The following is an 18,601-nucleotide window of genomic DNA, read 5'->3' on the forward strand; positions in this document are numbered from 1 at the left end:
GGATGTGCCTATGCTGCAGCATGAATGTGCCTTTGAAGTGGATTTCTCCATCTTCCCCCCTTACTGGACTTTGTTTTCCACCATGGACTGGTCTAGGAGTACAGACACCATTTTCTTTCAGGCTGTAACCAGTGTGGCAGGTGTAATGTATTGAGTTGTTAAGTCACTGTTTCCTTCTGCTCTACAATTTTCTGGAGTTACATGAACTAACCTTGTGTAGTCTGATCTTTCAAATTCAGTGGCCTTGACCTAAACCAAAATGCATAGTGCAAGCCTATCCAATACAGCATGATGCTTACTTTGAGATATGTGTGGGGATAAGAATAGAGGTAAGAGTACAGGGAAAAAAGAGGTTCTCAATATCTTGGCATTCATTTGGACACTGCTGAAATTAACAGGCATCTTATTTGTCAGAGCAGCAAAAACTTTCCTTGATTGTCGCCCAGTAATCCCAACATAAATTAAAAACATAACAAAATTATTTTTTAAATAAGTGCACATCTGGCATAAAGTTGCTGTAGTAACTTTGAGGGAGCCCTTTGCCCAGTTCTTTGCTTGATGGGAGAGCCCCTTGATGAATTCTGCCCAGTGAGCAAGTTTCCAGCAATTTCAAATCCATTTGCTAGGTGACACCCTATTAAAAGGGTTGACAGGCAAGAAAGTAGTTACAGGATTCTGCTCCATCATTTAATTCCCTAAGAGAAGAAAATGGTAATGACCACAATATAGCCTCCAATGATTTGCGCACAAAAAAGACCACAGTTATTATCTAGGCTGTGCAGGATCCAGGAGAAGAGCATATTCCCAGAGCAGAGCATGACCTCTGATCTTCATCATGCAGGACAGGCTACTGCTGAAGCTAATAGGAAATGTAGATCCTCATGCCCATCAGTTTTAAGAGAATATCAAAGTCTTTTTTTTTTTTAAGTCCTGATCAAGTCCTTATCCCCACTCACTTTGCTTGCTGTGGGAGGATGCAGAGCTGTCTCTGGGAGACAGAGCTGACTGCTGGAATTGCACAATTTATGAACTGCCTGGGAAAGCAATCGTAATGCTACTTCTGGGCTGGGTGATGAATATGCTAATTAAACTTTTCACACATATGGCAAATCAAAATACATCATCACTGGAAACTGCTGTTTCTCAAACATGTATAAACAACAAGAATCAGAGGCTACTTTTTTCCATGACGCACTATCTATGAGTTTTCTGTGGTGTTAAAGTAGTGCATCCAAACTGATGAAAGCCTGCTGCTGAATAAGCCACATTGGCTTCTGCATTTCCAACAACATGTCAATTCAACCTGCTGAACAAAGTTACAGGCTGAAAAAGTGGCAAGGACTTGTCTACAGCCCCATCTGGACTATGAAAGTCTGTTGATATAGCCCAGAACTTAGAAAATTCATATTCCCTAGCTGAAACCAATATATTGACTAAACCTCTGGTGTGTATGCCAATGGAAGACAAAGTTTGATGGCGTGGCATATGTTATTTCAAGAGATGGTAACTATCCTAGCAGACACAGACAGGCTGTTTGACATATGCTGCACATATATTAGAAGGTCCAGTCAACTACCTATAAATGTATCAGCAGCATTTTCAACTGAGTGTTGGTCTATATTAAGAATCACGAGCACTGATTCACCTTCTCTGGTAACACTGGCAACACTTTTGGGATCAATTTCCCCATGAGCTTATGTCCTTTGGACATATTCTTCAGGGACAGTAGGAGAAGCTCAGGGTATTTAACCTGCATCTTCATGGTGAAATACAATGCAAAAATGGAATCTTAATTACAGCCTCAAATAAAAAAATAAAACTTTGAAATTAATACAGTGAGTTGTTTCAAAACCTCTTGTTGTTTCAAGTTTTTTCATGACCTCGTTTTAGCAAGACAGTATGTTCAATGAAAATTAAAGAAGAGAATTTATTCACAGGAAAAGAGAACTAAGCAATTTCCCTTTACTGATCAAGACAAGGCAGTGATGTGTAACAAGCAAATACAATAAATCTAAAATCTAAAACTATTTGAATGCTTTTAATTTCAAACAAACTTTTCTGAAAAAAACAGCTATAAATCCCTACATATATTTAACTTGATAATGGAAAACTTCATTTAAATATGTTTCTCTTGTAGATGTACAAGAGTGCAACTTGTAATGAGAATTCTCAGAGGTGGATCTTCTTATTCATGCACATAGAATCATTAAGGTTGGAAAAGACCTCCATGATGAAGTCCAGCCTTTGGCTTAACACCACCATGTCAGCAAAACCATAGCACGAAGTGCTTGGAACTTGAACATCTTGAGCATTTCCAGGAATGGTGACTCCACCACTTCCCTTGGCAGCCACTTCCCTGGGGCAGTATATCCATCCCTAACTCATTCAGTGAAAAAATTCTTCCTAATGTCCAACTTGAACCTCCCCTGGTTCATCTTGAGACCATTTCCTCTTGTCCTGTCACTGGTTGCATGGGAGAAGAGACAGACTCTCACCTGGGTACAGCCTCCTTTCAGGTAGTTTGAGAGAGTGGTAAGGTTTTCCCTGAGCCTCTTTTTCTCCAGGCTAAACCACTGCAGCTCCCTCAGCTGCTCCTCGTCAGACTTGTGTTCCAGACCCTTCCCCCACTCCACTGCCCTTCTCTGGACTCACTTCAGCGCCTCAGTGTCTCTCTTGAAGTGAGAGGCCCGGACCTGAACAAACGATTTGAGGTGTGGCCTTACCAGTGTCGAGTACAGGGGGACAATCACTGCCCTGGTCCTGTTGGCCACACTATTGCTGGTACAGGACAGGATGCCAAAGGCTATCCATGCTGACTCTTGTTCAGCTGCTGTTGACCAGCACCCCCAGGTCCTTTACCTCCAGTCACATTTCCAACCATTCTTCCCCCAGCCTGGCCCTGTTGACACTCAAAAAACTGGCCTCAGCCCATCACTCCAGCTTGTCCAGATCCCTCTGAAGAGCCTTCCTGCCCTCCAGCAGATCAACACTCCTCCCCAACTTGATGTTGTCTGCAAATTGCAAACATTTCACCCTTTTAGAGAAGTGAATTCCATCTTTCTCCAATAGGGCTGGTACCATATGAACTATCCCATGATCAAAAAGGCCAACATTTCCTCAATGACAACAATCTTTAAGCTATGTATTGATCATGGGTTCTCCTGGACCTTTCAGCATTCTTACCTGCTACCAAAGGGATTTAGGAAAACCACCTGCGTTCCTGTCCCTTCAACCAGTCATGCCAGTACCCTGCAGTCCTTTTTGATTGCCCTAGAACTTGTCACTGCTGACTTGGACAACCAGAAGTGGGTAATAATCAGAGGGCCAAATCACTCCAGGGAGTCTCTTAATAATGCCTCTTATCTGGACTCCAGGGAGGCAGAAGACTTCCCTGTGGGATGGATCCAGTTTGTACACAGGGCCCTCAGTTCCCCTTGGAAGGAGTCACCTACAACATTATGCTTTTTTATTAACGGCTGCAAATGTGAAATTTCAGCAAGGTTCATTGAAACATTCACACCTATCTTTCAAGTTACTATTCCCACACATTAAGGAAAAAGCTATAAATAAGTGGTGAGGTTCGGAGTGCCTCATTTTTTCCTCACATGCAAAAAAAAATAAAAGGGTAGTAAATAGAAAACATGAATATATTCTCATTTTCAAGAATTCTGGTTCTAAAAAAGTCACCTCATTTTTTCCTTTGACTCAGCTCCGCACATTCCCATTTATGGAGCAGGATAACAAGCTAAACCACCACAAAGAAGAATGGTCAGAGTAGACTTAATTAAAATACATCAAATACATCAAAGTTCAGCTATACCACAGTAAGCATCAGATCTTGATGGCAGGCCAGATAGTACAGTCAACGGCATTCTCGCGAGTCACTTTAGATATTTATACAACATTGCTAGAATACATCCAAGATATGCTATTAACAGTTCTGTGGCCATCTTGAGTTGGAACCTAATCCACTGGGGAAAAAATGCAGTTGCCAGTATTTAAACTTCCTGAATAAAGACTTCAATCAATTTGGATAAAATTCAAGGAAAGGCAAGCTCTTACCGTTGTTCTTTTTTACATAACAGATGAAATAGTTTGATAACTCTCTGAATATTTTACTTATCTCTATATAGAAATAAAACACTTTGTGAACATCTGAATTACAGAATTTAAATACACATTCCTGTCTTAGGGATTTATGAAAAATAGTTCAAAATAACGCTCTGAAGTAATTCAATTTAAAGACCATTCCATTAGTGCCTAAGTCAAAGCTTAGCGTAAAATCGGTTTATCACTAAAATTAATCTGTAACTAGTGGACAAACAATTTTATGCACCTGCCTCTAAAAATGACATTTTAATGAGTAAATAAAGTAATCATTCTTTTCCCTGTTATATTAACTGACTGATCTTTTAAATGTGTGAGAATAAAATTTGATCCCAAGCCCATGCTAGAAGCTATCTTAATGCAGAAAAGAATACTGTGAGATACATTCAGCTTTTTAAAGTAAAGTATGCAAACAAAAGACATCTGATTTTAATGAGAGTCTGGAAAGTTGATACAATTATAACTCTTGAACAATGTAGAAAATTTTTGAAATATTATGGAGCAGGAACAATCCTTACACAGAAAAGAGCAGTATATGAATTATTTCTTTCTTCTAAAAGTGCAATTTTAGAGTTCATAACTCCTTTGTAAACCTACGAGTGCAGCCTTTTTGCAGTTTGTAAAATATGCCAACACAATGTCTTTTAAAACTTGGTGTGTTTTTCATCATTCTGCTCCCTGCAATATGTCTTATTCCTGGTACTGGAAAAGAGAAGGAAAGAAAAGAACAAGGAAATCCTCCACAAAAAAAATGGAACTAAGATCTCAAAATTTAAGCCATGCAAAGCACCTGAAATTGCAAACCCTACAACTCTCCAGAGTGAAATTATGTTTTATCCAAAGCATGTTTTCCTGTTGGCTAACAGAAATTTGTGAGCTTCTTCTGTATTTCTAGAGGAGATGAAATATAGTAATTTTTCCCCACACAGAGAAATCACTATCTATCCATTGCAGCTGTCTGTCCTGAAAAGGAAATTTCCTGGAGGTACTGAAGATAGATGAAATTATTAGCTGTAAAGACATGACCTGCAGATATGGTATATGAAAAGAATTTGGCTATGGTGGTCATATACCGATAAAGCACAGTTAATCATCCAGTTGGACTGTGAAATAGTGCAGTAAGAAGAATTCTTTGAGATTGGATGTGATTCAGACTACTTCATTTTGAGACTGGACAGGACACAGGATGAAAGCTGCTTCTGTTCCACCAGGACTACAGATCCTTTCTGATTTCCAGCACACAATGTAAAAGAGATAATAACAAACCCAAGAGAACTGGCAAAGAAGGAATATTGGCAGAAAAATAAAATGAGAAATTCTTGCATGAAAATAAGGGAAGTCCCAATAATTTTACTAGCCCTCTCTTAGTATTCTGTGCTCTTAGATGTTAAAGAACAGCAGTTTTGGAGGAAGAAAAGATATTTAGATTGACACAGTAGCAGAAATGGAGTACACCACAAACACCTTGACTGGTAAGTGAAATTTGGTGGTAAATATAGAAATATTGAGCCATGAAAATTGTTTATTTCTTTTTGTAAACAAGAAAGAGAAATCAGAATTTATTCTCTCTTATTGAATAAGTAATTAAGTTTTATTCAATAAACTGGTTTTAAAATAATTAAAATTGTGAGGGAAGCATTAACATATTTATTTATTTTACCATCAAATTTTTGGTTGCTTATTACTCTCTTTCTTAGTCAGAGCTTACATGCAAATCTTCATTCTCTTTTCAAGTTTAGTAAAAAAATCATTTTCAGAGGAGTTTCTGGCTACAAAAGAGAATAAGAAAAGTAATCGAAATCAAAACCTGTTACTGGTCTAGCACTTGATTGTAACATGTTTTTAGATATGCCCATCTTATGGTATTAGTCTTTCATAAATAATTTTAAAAGAATGGGCATGAGAATGTATTTCTACCACTTGTCTTCCAGCAGTTACAGCGCCATAGTTCACTGGAAGGAATGGCAAAGACTGCTCCAGTACATTGCTTCAACAGCAGAAGTGGAGGTAGATTCCAGTAAATATACTTTATGTTCTTGTAGTATGGAAAGAATGCTGTTTGCTCATTTTCAACTGCTTGGTTTGCAAACGCAAATGGAGAAGTTATAGCCACACTCTGAGTGGTGGCACCTTTTATTTTAATTTCCATAAATAAGTATGTTATTGGAAGTTGATCTTTTTAGAATCTCAACCATTGATTTCATGCTGAAAAAAGAAATTTCTTATTACAAAGAATGAAAAGAACTAGTAAGCAAATGCTATTCAGCAGGGCCCAGGTTTACAAGGGTGTATTGGGCATAGCTGGGATGAGCTTAACTTTCCTCACAGCAGCCTGGATGGCACTGTGTTTTGCATTTGCAATGAAAACAGTGCTGATAATGCAGGCATCTTTTCGCTGTTACTGAGTAGCACTTACACACCATCAAGGCCTTCTCTGTTTCTCATGGTGCCCCACCAGCAACAGGCTGGAGGTGCACAATAAATTGGGAGGGGACACAGTGGGAACAGCTGAGCCCAACTGACCGAAGGGATATCCCAGACTATATGACCCAATGCTTAGTAATAACAGCTGTGGGGAAAGATGAGGGGGACATCTGGACTAAAAGAGTTTGTCTTTCCCAGTAACTGTTACTTGTGAATGAGCCCAGCTTTCCTGGAAATGGTTGAACACCTGCCTACCCTTGGGAACTGGTGAATGAATTCCTTCTTTGCTTTGCTGCATGGGCAGGTTTTTTTCTACCTGTTAAACTGTCTTTATCTCAACCCATCAGTTTTCTTCACCTTTGCCCTTCTGGTTCTTTCCCCCACCCCACTAGGAAGGTGGGGGCAGGGGGGTGTGCAAACAGCTGTGTGGGGCTGAGCTGCCTGCCATCATTAACCCCCTACAATAGGTTAGAAAGTATTCCCACCTGACCTGCCAAGCATCTTGAAATGCAAAATTTTTCCAGTGAAATGCATTGACTCTCTTTACAAGAGCATCTCACAAGAGTTTAGCTTTACAGCACTGTACCCAATGTCAAGGCTGCCTTTACTTGGAAGTTTAGCACAAAATCTGCAACAGGATTGTGTGATTTTCATATTATCACTAACTTTAGTGTGAGAAAGAACTAAGATCACTTTAGGCATACATTTTTATTTTTACTTCAATCAGCAAGTAAAAAATAAACCAATTCTTACTCAAATATCAGCCAAATCAAACATATGAGTATCTATCAGATACCAAAAATTCGTATAATTTCCAATGTACAAAAAACTATGAAGATATACACTGCCTGTTTCTAATATTTATTACATAGCGATCAATTCAAAGCAAAGGAAGCCAAAGGTAGTAGGACCTTGTGCAGCTGTAAGTGTTAATTTGAATGGGCTCCTCTTCAGATTCCAGTATTTTAAACTGCTTGTGATCAGTAGAGAAAAATATACAATCTTACAAAATAGTTACTGTTTCATAAATAATGTGCTATTATCAAGAGCAATAATGTCCAAGACCTTTAAAGAAGTGTGTTTTGAAGAGATAGAATGTTTTCTGTTAAGAAAAGAGCATATAAAAAAGATGGTTAGAATGTCAGAAAACTGTTTTGGTGAATAGGAGAGGAAATTTCCCATCTCAGAAAACCTAACTACACTGAAGCAAGCTCTAGTTTTGGCAGTGACTTCAGCAGAGCAGGTAAACTGCCCTGTCATTTCTCTAAGTTTGCTCTTGTATTTGTTTGCTTATATTAAGCACACTTTGAAGAGTACCTGAGCTGTTATCAATAGTACAAGGAGGAAGCCAAAAAACAAAGCTGAGGTACAAGCTCACTAACTTCTAACCAGCTCACGCACACTTCTAAGAAGCTTACGCTTTCAACAATGAAATCACATCTTGATTTATTACCCATTATTTCCTAGAAAAATACTACTACCCATCAAATACGTGATCACCTTTCAAAAATCTTTACTCTCCTGAGATGCTGGGACACAGCATTTGCAATCCATCATCCTTAAAGCTGCAAAGTCTGTTACAGATTAAATTTACAAGGATTATCATTGGGAAAATTTTGCCACATATTCACAACCCACCTGCAGTTAATATTGTTTAATATCCTTGCAACTGGAAAAGATCTCTTTAGAAGAGATTTGGACACAGACTGTTTAAAATTTAAATGCTCAGAGCTCACAAACAAAACATTGAGCAGGTTGCAGCTCAAAGTCCAGTAAGAAAATTTCTGGGAAGAGTAGTAACTGATTTAGACACAAGATATCAAGCTATAGGTTCTGTGAATTGACTGATGTGTACTGCAAGTCTGAATAGTGAATTAAAAATAAGAGTAGTTTAAATAAAGTTTAAATTTCATCATCAGAAGTTTTCCCAGTGCAGCTTTTTGCCAAATCAGGTGTTGATGCCAAAATACAATGAGACAGATCTCTGAGGTACATATTCCTAATGTGCTCTTAAAGACAAACTACACTACCTCTTCTTGTATATAAAAACTATTCCTTTAAAATTATGTTAGCAAAATGAAAACGTAAAAGAATCAGTAAAGTGTTAAAATCTGACCTATCTGGGCCTAGATTGTCAAGAAAAACTGACAAATGATGACTGATGGAAGGAAAAATACAGCAAAGTCCAGTTGGCATTTTCATTCTCTCCTGAGGGTGAATTTTCTTTTCTTTATCTAGAATTAGGTTTGCTACTCTTCAGCCATGCTCTTCTCTTCTGTTCTAACTTAAGGTTGTCAAGTATATAATGAAGTGATTGACAAGAGTTGACAGCCTTCTTATTGTCATTCAAAGTTATCAAGGACAAAATCCAAATAAATGTTATTTTTTAAAAAGAAAGAGTTATTCATTTTTTGTTAAGGATGGCCAGCTTTTATCTGCCAAAAATAAACATAATATGGTATTTTAAATATGACAAGTGACCACCACAGACGGTAAACAGATATAAATTCTACACGGAGAGAGAGTTTGAAGCAGTATAATCAAAAATCAAAGCTGTATAAGCCTTGGAAAAGGACTCAAGTGTAGAGGAGTACAGAAGGAGTGAGTGATGACCCAGAGGTAAGGAGGGAGTAAAGGGGAAAGATTGGGAAACTGAGTAAGCAGGGACGAAGGACCATTGAGATTGCAAGAGGATTTGGAGTCAAAGGTGGCTGGAAAATATAAAGTGGTTTGTTATATTGTCTGGAGAAGATGACTTGAAAAGGTCAGCAGGGTTTTCAGTGAGCTAGCAGTAGAAACATTAATTTCTGCATTCTGTCAACTCACTTCCTATCCAGAAGTGTCATTTCTCCACCCATTCCTAAATGAGACTTGCATTTCTGTCCATCCTTTCCGTATCCTCATCATCTATAACAACCTAAATCTGTCACAATCACCCTGGAAAACTGTTTTCCAGGGGAAACGGCAGTGCTGAAACAAAGACCTAAAAGAATTCCCAGAAAGTGTAGTTTTAACCTCTTATGGTTAGAAGGAGATATGATAAGGCTTTTAACAGGTAGGAGGTGGAGGAGCAGGCACTACTACCTCCCTCTTTTCCTCCAGGCCCTCTCCCCATATCCTTTCTTCCATCCCACACATCCTGAGCTCTCCTGAAGAGGTAAGGAGCACCAGCTGCAGACATTTACAGAACATGAAGGATAGGGCTGTCTCTTCAGGTTGGAATAGAGCATCTTCAGTTCCTCTTTTAACAGCAGGGGAACTGGAATCAAACTGAGCATCCCAGGCCATTTCATCCTAAAAAGGGTAAATCATTGCAATGGCAAAGAATTTGCAAAAGTATTACATTTAAATGAGCCCCACATTAATTTATGCAGTGGTAATATGCATATTATTAAAATAAAATATGGAAATGCAAAAGAAGAAAACCTAAACACTGTTTACTTGATGTATTCTTTTCCACACTGTGCAGCTTGTTCAACCAGACAGAGAGGAATATGGAATAAAGTTGAGTAAATATTTGTATTTTCATTTCCTTATAAGAAGTTTTCTGTGTACTTTTTACATTTGCTGCCACTGACCAAAAAAAAAAAAAAATCAGAGGATAAAAGCTGCTGTTTTATGTACACTTTGACCCAAACTAGTAAATGGACTTTTACACTAATTTACAATTAATTCTATGATCACAAAAGGTTTATTTTGAGAATATAATAGACAACTAAGAAGGTAAAACAGCATTTAAAATATAGAATATACAGAGTATAGAATTCTTCCTTTGTTTTCTGGACTAACACTAGTCAAACCTCAAAATTAAAGTACACCAATCCTTGGCAAGATAAGAGTATGTTACCGGGCTCTTTTAAACACTAAAAATATTACTGGTCAATTCCTTCCTCAGCATTTCTTTTCTTTCAAAATTTTGTATTTGAAGTAAGAATTCACTAAATAAAGTTTCACTGCCTCAGAAACTTAGAATGTTTTAGATGGAAAAAAATAATTGAAAATGTTATTAAATGAAGATTGCTATCAGTAATGAAAGCTATCAGAGGTACTAGATACTTCTTTTCTAGGTTAACTAAGGTGTTTCTGGACTGCAGTACTGGAGAGCAAAAGAAAACAATAAGTTTTATAATGCTAATTGAGCAGGGCTGAAGAAATCTGTAAATTTCAATTTTTCAGAAGACTTAGACTGACTTTATAAAAATACTGACCCATAGATTTCAAACACTTAATACCAAAGCAAAAAATCCACAGTAACAGCTAAAATTTATGAGCAACTAAAACCGTATTAGCATGAGCCTATTTGTAAGCTTTTCTTAGCTTACTAGACAACATACTTTCCATTCTTTACATATTTTGGTTTCTAAAATTGTTTTTGGCTAATAGTATCTTGTTGACTACATCACAACACAATAATACAGCTTTGCTATGTACGTATTAGAAAGAAGTTGGGCTTTTTTGGCTGTAAAAGAAGCTTTTAAGTCCCACTTAAAGTATTTTTCTAAAGCCTTAGCACACCACAAATGTTACACAGACTACATTTAAAAAGTGCAATCTGACTGTAACAGATTGCAAAAGGTTGATTTTATCTTAGTCACAGTTGCAGTAGGTTGTAATATGAAAGCTTTTACTCCTGATCTGTCTTATCCAGTCATTTTGATTTTTATATACTTAAGAAAGCCCTATTATTCTCACTCTGTTCTTCCAAAAGCAGCATGAATTTAACCATGCTCTGAAGCTTTCTAGGGTTCTTCCTGTAAGCAAGACATCTGGGAATCGCTAATCAAAACTCTCAATAACTTGGGGTCCTGTCATACACAAAATTGGGATTGAACAGGACTATGAGGAAATAAATATTTAGAGGAAAAGAAAACTGGGATAAATCAAGAAAAAAGTTGGTTAGATTTTCTGAAGGTATTTTCTTAAGCTGTCAAGTAGACCAGCATCACTTCCAAGATTCCCCTTTTTTTCTTGCAATTGAAGTAAACAAATCTCAGCAGAACAGTCAGTAGGATGATATAAAGGTCAGCATTTGCACAACTTCCTTGAGCCATAACTTTGGAGCTCTACAGATTGTTGATGCCGTAGGCAAAGCTGTTTCAAAGTGTAAAGTATAGGTCTACGTCCACATGTTCAGAATAACGTATCCCTAAAAGGTTTAAGTATATTAAATCTGGATGGCTGGATCAGAATAAACACATTTCAAAGTGCTCATGTATGTCCTTAAATGTCCCATTAAGGAGACAATGCAGAAACGACTATAACTTCCATTATAGCAACATTTGCCACCTACTTAGACTCTGATTATCTGACTTAGCCAAAATAAGCTTGTGATTTAAGATAACCACATTATTATCAGGACCAAAAAAATAATTGCTTTGACCACTACAATAATTGCTTTTTGAACTAATACTAATTAGATACTCCATATTTGCTTTCTTGTCTGAATTAGAACAGTACTGTTGGTGAACAAACAGAGTTTAGGAAAGAACTTAATTACAGTCTATTAATGCAGTATTGGACCTCTCTCTAGTTTGCAAAGAAAGCAGTGACAGAAAGATGGAGTTAAATAAACTCAGCTGAGGAAAAATGTGCAGGTTTTTACCTCAACCATTGAAGTAATTTACCAGGAGATGTGGATGACTGTTCACATGTGGAAATTAGAAACCAGTCTTGGTTGGTTTGGTTTCATCTGGGGTTTTTTAATTATTATTTTTGAGAGAGGTGTGTTGCAGTTCAAGCAGAAAATAAGCAGAAAACTGAAAGGATGACTTTGTAAAGCAGGTCTGACTGGATGACCAGAGTAGTATCTTCTGACCTTACAGTGAACCAACTGTACTAATTCTCTGCATATCTCAGAGATGACACATTGTTGTCTGTTCAAAGTCAGCTGCACGGTTGCCATACGGTATGCAAGAGTTGTAACTGTTTCTGTATAGATGTTTCATATAAAATTTTAATAGCACAGCAATATTTGTGGGCTTGTTTTAGGGGCTCCTTTTAATATTAATATTTTTGGTAAAAATAGGAATACATGGCAAAATGCTTGTCAATGATACCTAAACTAAAAGGGAAGCTGGAGACCATCCTATTAGAAGTTCATGCATGTCCACTCCTCAGTAACTGCTACACAGCTTTCTCTGCTGTTAAATCTACTCTCTCCTGCTGTTAGATGGATATCCAATACATTTATAGCCCAAAATACTGCCAAAGTGCCCTGGGAAATATATATCAAAATACTATGAAACTGTCACAGACTTGAAAGAAGCAAGGCTACTCTCAGAGAGACCAAGAAGCAAGGCAAAATTGGAGATAGTGCTGTTTGGGTCAGGAACCAGGCAGATCTGAAAATGCTAAATAAAACTTCCCTATGTCAAAATTCCCTCACTGACAGATAGTGTTTCATATCACCCATGTTATCCTGCAGGGCCCTAGCTTTACACTGAGAGGATATGGTTGCATTAGGAGTTGAAAAGCAGCTATGACTTCCTAGGATTCAGGTTTACTTATAGGAATTGTGATTCAGGTTTACTTATATGAAAGATTGTGGCAATACATCTGGCAAAACCATTACATTTGAATGCTCAGGAGTTAGAAAACACACATCTTTAGCTGTGGATTTTTATTGACAGAGAAAAAAAAAGGGCTAAGAAAAATAAAGCTGATCAACATAAATTGAAAGCAGGAGCAGGAAAATCAGGGCATTACACAGTCAATAGTACTGAGAGAAGTTACTGATAAAAAAATAAGTACCAGCATGTAAAAAACAATGACATAGTAAGAGCTGAACTTCAGCATGTCATTGGTGAAAGGGACTCCTGCCATGGCTGCATCCATTGACTATGGCTGTAACACCCACAGCTGAGTGGGTGCTGGCAGAAGCTGTATTGTAAACAGAGCTGTAGTGTTAAGTACTTCAATCTTTTTCCATGTTATAATGTAAACAACTGTTGTAGTATTTCCTTGGCACCATCTTGTAAAATTGGAAATTCATGATGATACCATCTAAGTTTGCGAAGCATGAATACTAAATCATGCAAAATAGCTATCAGAACGGGGGTAAACCCAGGTCAAAGAATGAACCCAGATAGAGCCATACTGTCAAACTTGGGAAACTAGAGTTGCAAAAAACATAATATGAAATATATTCTACATGCATGAGAAGCTGGTACACTGCAAACCTGGAAGTGTTCCAGTGTACACAAGTAGCAGAGGAGTCAAGACATTCTTATAAAGGTAGATTTCATGCCTTCCCCATGCATTACTTGAGTATTTCACAGGTGCAGTCTACATATTATGCTATTATTGGAAATGATCATGTCAATGTGCTAAAAAAAACCAAAACAATACTTACAAAGAACTAATATCTATCCTAATACTTTAAATTTTTTCCCTGCAAATATGCATTTCAATGCTGATTTATTTGGATAGTTTCTTAAATTTAAAAAGAAGTATCTTTGACAGTTTATAGAAGAAAACTGTAATTAAGGATGAAAATAATGAGTGAAGCAAACACTGGTACAGATGCTTTCTACATCCTGAGAATGAAGAATCCTTTCTCTACTCTTATTTATTGAGAAATGAGTTATTAAATCCCAAGTGTGATTTTTGACACCACTGCTAAAAATTATTGTGCTTAACTGAAAGTCCTGGTCCTAATTGTGGTACTACAGTCTCTAAATTGTGGTCAAGAAAATTATGAAGACAAATCATACTGGCATAAAATATATTGGAGTTTACTGAGTCATACTGTAATTCTTTGAAGTAAGTGTAGAGTTATGATAGCAGAATGAGCTGCAAGGAAAAAAAAAAATCAGTAGGGAATGTATTTTATAGTAAATGCTGTTGCAAAGTACAATATGCTTTCTGGGACTGAATATCTCTAAAGAGTTTGTTGCTACAATTTAATAGTGTTCACATTTTTCTTAACAATTTTTGCTGTTTTTTAAACTGACGTGTACATACTTTAGAAGCTGAGATGTTTCCCAAAGCCTCAAACGATACAGAACGTTCCAGGGATTGTAGGATTACAAGTTGTCCAGTATGTTTCTTGGTCACCACAAGGTCTTACTCCACATGGGTGACCAAGGAACATGCTGGACTTGTCCAATCTCTTTATGTCTTCATCTTCTATTCTACTGTTTCCTAATTGCATTACTGTGAAGTAGAAAAGAGCCTGTCCCTCTATGTACGTTTGTACTAAACCTAGGGTTCAAGTCTAGGAGACAACAGGTATTAAGTATCTGGAACCATGAACTATTTAGCCAATGAACATCAATTCCTTTGGTTGCAAGAATCCTTAAATAGTGACAAGGTTTAAGTGAACTTGGGACCCCCACATAAAGAGGCCCAGGGTGAAGGAAGACCAACAGCACACTCTTGGATCCATGGGTGGTGACTATTTTCTTTTTAACCTGTCTCTCCTTCTCTCCCCTCCCTTTTCTATTTCATTCTATCTCTCTACTTCACCTTTTACTGTTAAATAAAATCTGTATTATTGACTTCAGCATATGGTCTTGTTTGCACCTTAATTCAGGTAGACATCTCTCAATAACTGGATCTTAACAACACTGAACCTCTTATTTTCACACAAGTACTTTGCATCCCTCCCTGACATAGGAGCAATGAACTAAAAATGGAGAGGACATATGCTCAAGTTATTCAGCATAACTGCCCACACTATTAAATTGTGAGTTTTGCTTCCCACGTGGGAGAAACTGCAAGGTCTCAGGAAGTGCCCAGGCATGGTCAGGGATGAGCATCAGCACTTTGGATGCAACTGTGTTCTTTGGGGAGTTGAGATTGTTGCTGAAAGGATGCAAGCTGTGCTGCACCAGTTAACCTCTAGGCCAAACAATGGTCCTGGGCATCCTGGGCACTTTGTAATTACTAATAGAGACTTAGCTTTAAGAGCTACAGGAGGGATTTTAATTGCTCTACCTGTCACCAAGCCCAGTTATGCATGGAGTCTTTAGAGTCTTTGTGAAGTTCTCTGTAACTACATGTAACAATTTTGCCTTTGGTTGGCACCTTTGTTACTCTCATGGAATTACTATTGTGCTATTAAAAGTTAACATTGCTGGAGATTCTATTTAATTTTTCTTCTAAGTAAACTTAAGGGACTTCTCATCTCTTTTTAATTGGTGATTTTTGCTATTAAGGCAGAAAAAAAGCATGAGCTTTTAAACTTACATTAATTCACAGAAATTGAAAGTTATCAGTGTGAATTGTGAAGGTGAAATTCCCAGATATTCTCCTTTATATACTTATTATGCATCTATTATATAGATCAATATTATTTAAAATGTTAAATCAGATTATCTGATAAGGACCAGTATTTATTATACACCTTGATTTATGGAAGAATCTGCAATGATAATTACCAGATTATAGTTGCATGCCAGATGCAAAGGTTGCTATGGTTTTGAGAGAAAAAAATTACTGTAGTTTGGAAAATTCTTTCAGAGTATTGATAACTGGTATTTTAGATGCACTTTAGTTTGTGTATCAAGTTTAAATTTCAGCTAACACAAATTTCTGTAATTTGCTAAACATAAGTAAAAATGCAAGAAACTTGCTTTAAAATGGGCATATTACTTTAACATGGTATTACCAACTAGCTAAAGACACCCCAGGCATTAATTTAAAACAAAAACATATCCACATCCTCTTCTACTCATCCAACCCCACATGTTCTTATCATTTATTTCAACCTGCTTCTGAGGTCAGAAAATTTCCTACACTCAATATTTTGTGGCTTTTAGAAATTAATATCCTTACAATACTTAAAATTTATACCCTATCATGTTAATTTTGGAACTCCTTTCCTGAAAAACAACTCAGAAAACAAAAGAGACAGGAGAGAACTTAATGGCTGGGGAGAAGGGAGAACATTATCATGCAGGCTTAGTCAGAGTATGAAGAACATTGAGAGAAATTTCATAAAAGACAAAGTCTCAAATGAAATTAAAATTTGCAAGCCATTATTCTTTTCTAAGAATATTAACACTATGCTTTTAATTCTACTAGGTCATCATAAGTGTCACTCTTGTTTCTGAGAAAAGGAGTTATGAAATCCTATAGGAGATACTTTAGTGTTCTTTGGATATTGATGAAGGCATTAAAATGGTTGTAGAGTAAATGTTAAATATTTATACAGCTTTTGGGAACACCAGAGCAAAAGACACATCTCTTCCATAGGTAGGATACACATCCTTACTTTTTCAAAGACATACATTAGCCATAAATTATAGCAATTTAAAAATACACATGAATATAATCATTTCAACAATTATTCGAGAGGCTATGTATGTCCAGGCTTAACCCAGTGTAGGACAGACAGCACGTTAGCATGGGTCTGAATGTTTGAAGTTGAGTGTAAAACTGAACATCGTCAAGCATAATCTGCTTTTCTAAATTACATTCTTAATGCGTTTTGTAATTATTAATGGTCTTACTCTGCTTAAAAAAGGTTCTAAGAATATAATCTGACTTCAGAGATAATTAATAAAGAGTCTTAAATATAAAAGTTTCTCTCCGTGAAAAAAAACTATGCTCTGGGTAAACCTAAGTCAACATCTTAAAGAAGTTAAATCTATGTATTTTGAAAGCAATCCACATAGATAACATGCAGATAAGAAGCAAATACGCTTCATATGATTACAGTCTTTAAAATAGTAGTAGTCCTTATAATCCTTAACGTCCTTATAATCACAACAAAGTGATTCAGCTACAATCAAAACTGGTCAACCTTTATAGGAAAGTGATCTAAATTTATCTGTGAAAGAAATATGGCAGAGTCTTTCACAGAGAGAAAGGGTATTTGAGCTCCTTTGGAGCTCTTCACTGTCCCCCTGCCTCTCAGGACATTCATGATTTCCTCCCTCCATTTCAGGACTACAGATTTTTAATTATTTTTTTTTAAATAATTTTTTCTCTTTTCTTTCAACCGTTTTTCTGAAATATTCTAGTCACATCATCACAAGATGGAAGAGCCAAGCAGAATGTTTCACTCACAATAAGTATGGAAAACAATAGCTCTATAATTTGTAGAAATTTAGCCCTATTTTCATTTTATATAAAATTCAATGGTGGATTCATTCTAGCAATAAAGTAAAAAAATAGAAAAAAATATGAAAAAGATAGATGAAACACCTAAATTTTCTGTTAAAATACAGGAGATAAGGACCCGTAGCTTTCTTGAAACCAAAATTCCATCCGTCATTCAGCACAAATACAGACATTTGTAAAAAAACTATACTAATTTCATCTTTCAGAAAGAGAATGACTGTCACTGCTGAACTCATTCTGTGAATTGTAGGACTGCAACAGGATTTGACATTCAGTGTTTTATATGATGCGATTGTATGGCTTAAAAAGTGTTTGGGCATTAAACAAGTTCCTTAGTAGAAACTAAGTTAATAAACATGCTCTGCAAAACCATACATCTTCAGGAGCAAGTATTTTTCCATTTCACACAAGACAATAAAAGTTTTGAATATTTATATTTTTTCCTTTTCCACTAGAAATTGCATAATCAAATTGATACAAAACAAAACTCAGTTTCTGTTTAGTCTTCACCTATGTGACCAAAATGCTGAGCTACTATAAACTCTAACCTCATAGATTTCGATTACCTATTGTACTTTAAATACTTCCTCAGTTTATATGAAGACCATATACGCATAGACAAAAGGCAAGACCAAAATATCTAAGTATACACCCAGCAGGCCAGTTGATTCTAGACAGCCTTTATTTCTCTGGCCTCAGTCAACCCATATACAGGCATCTTTTTTATACATAAATATGTATCAAAGATCAAAGATCAGATTAGAAGTATTTTTCTCACAGTTCTTAACTAATCTCCTTTATTGATTCTGGAGTGTTACCTGCACAGTTAAATATCTTTCCTTGCAATATGAGAATTGTGTTATGGTCCTAAATATTATGATTTTCATGCAGTCATAATAGCTTTAATGAAATAGCTTTAATGGTTCAACACTGATATTATGAATTTTAGTTCACTTTTTATTAAAATGTGATGCAATAAATTTTGCGGCTACTGTTTCATGTA

At 36.5% G+C, this 18,601-nt stretch overlaps 1 protein-coding gene across 12 annotated transcripts in view; it reads right to left on the reverse strand.

Annotated features, from left to right (window-relative positions):
* DMD (dystrophin) overlaps nucleotides 1-18,601 on the reverse strand; it is a 1,090,817-nt gene that overhangs the window by 351,385 nt on the left and 720,831 nt on the right. The gene's annotated exons all lie outside the window — the stretch shown is intronic.

This window comes from Corvus hawaiiensis, chromosome 2 (genome assembly GCF_020740725.1).
Source record: "Corvus hawaiiensis isolate bCorHaw1 chromosome 2, bCorHaw1.pri.cur, whole genome shotgun sequence".
Taxonomy (NCBI): Eukaryota; Metazoa; Chordata; class Aves; order Passeriformes; family Corvidae; genus Corvus; species Corvus hawaiiensis.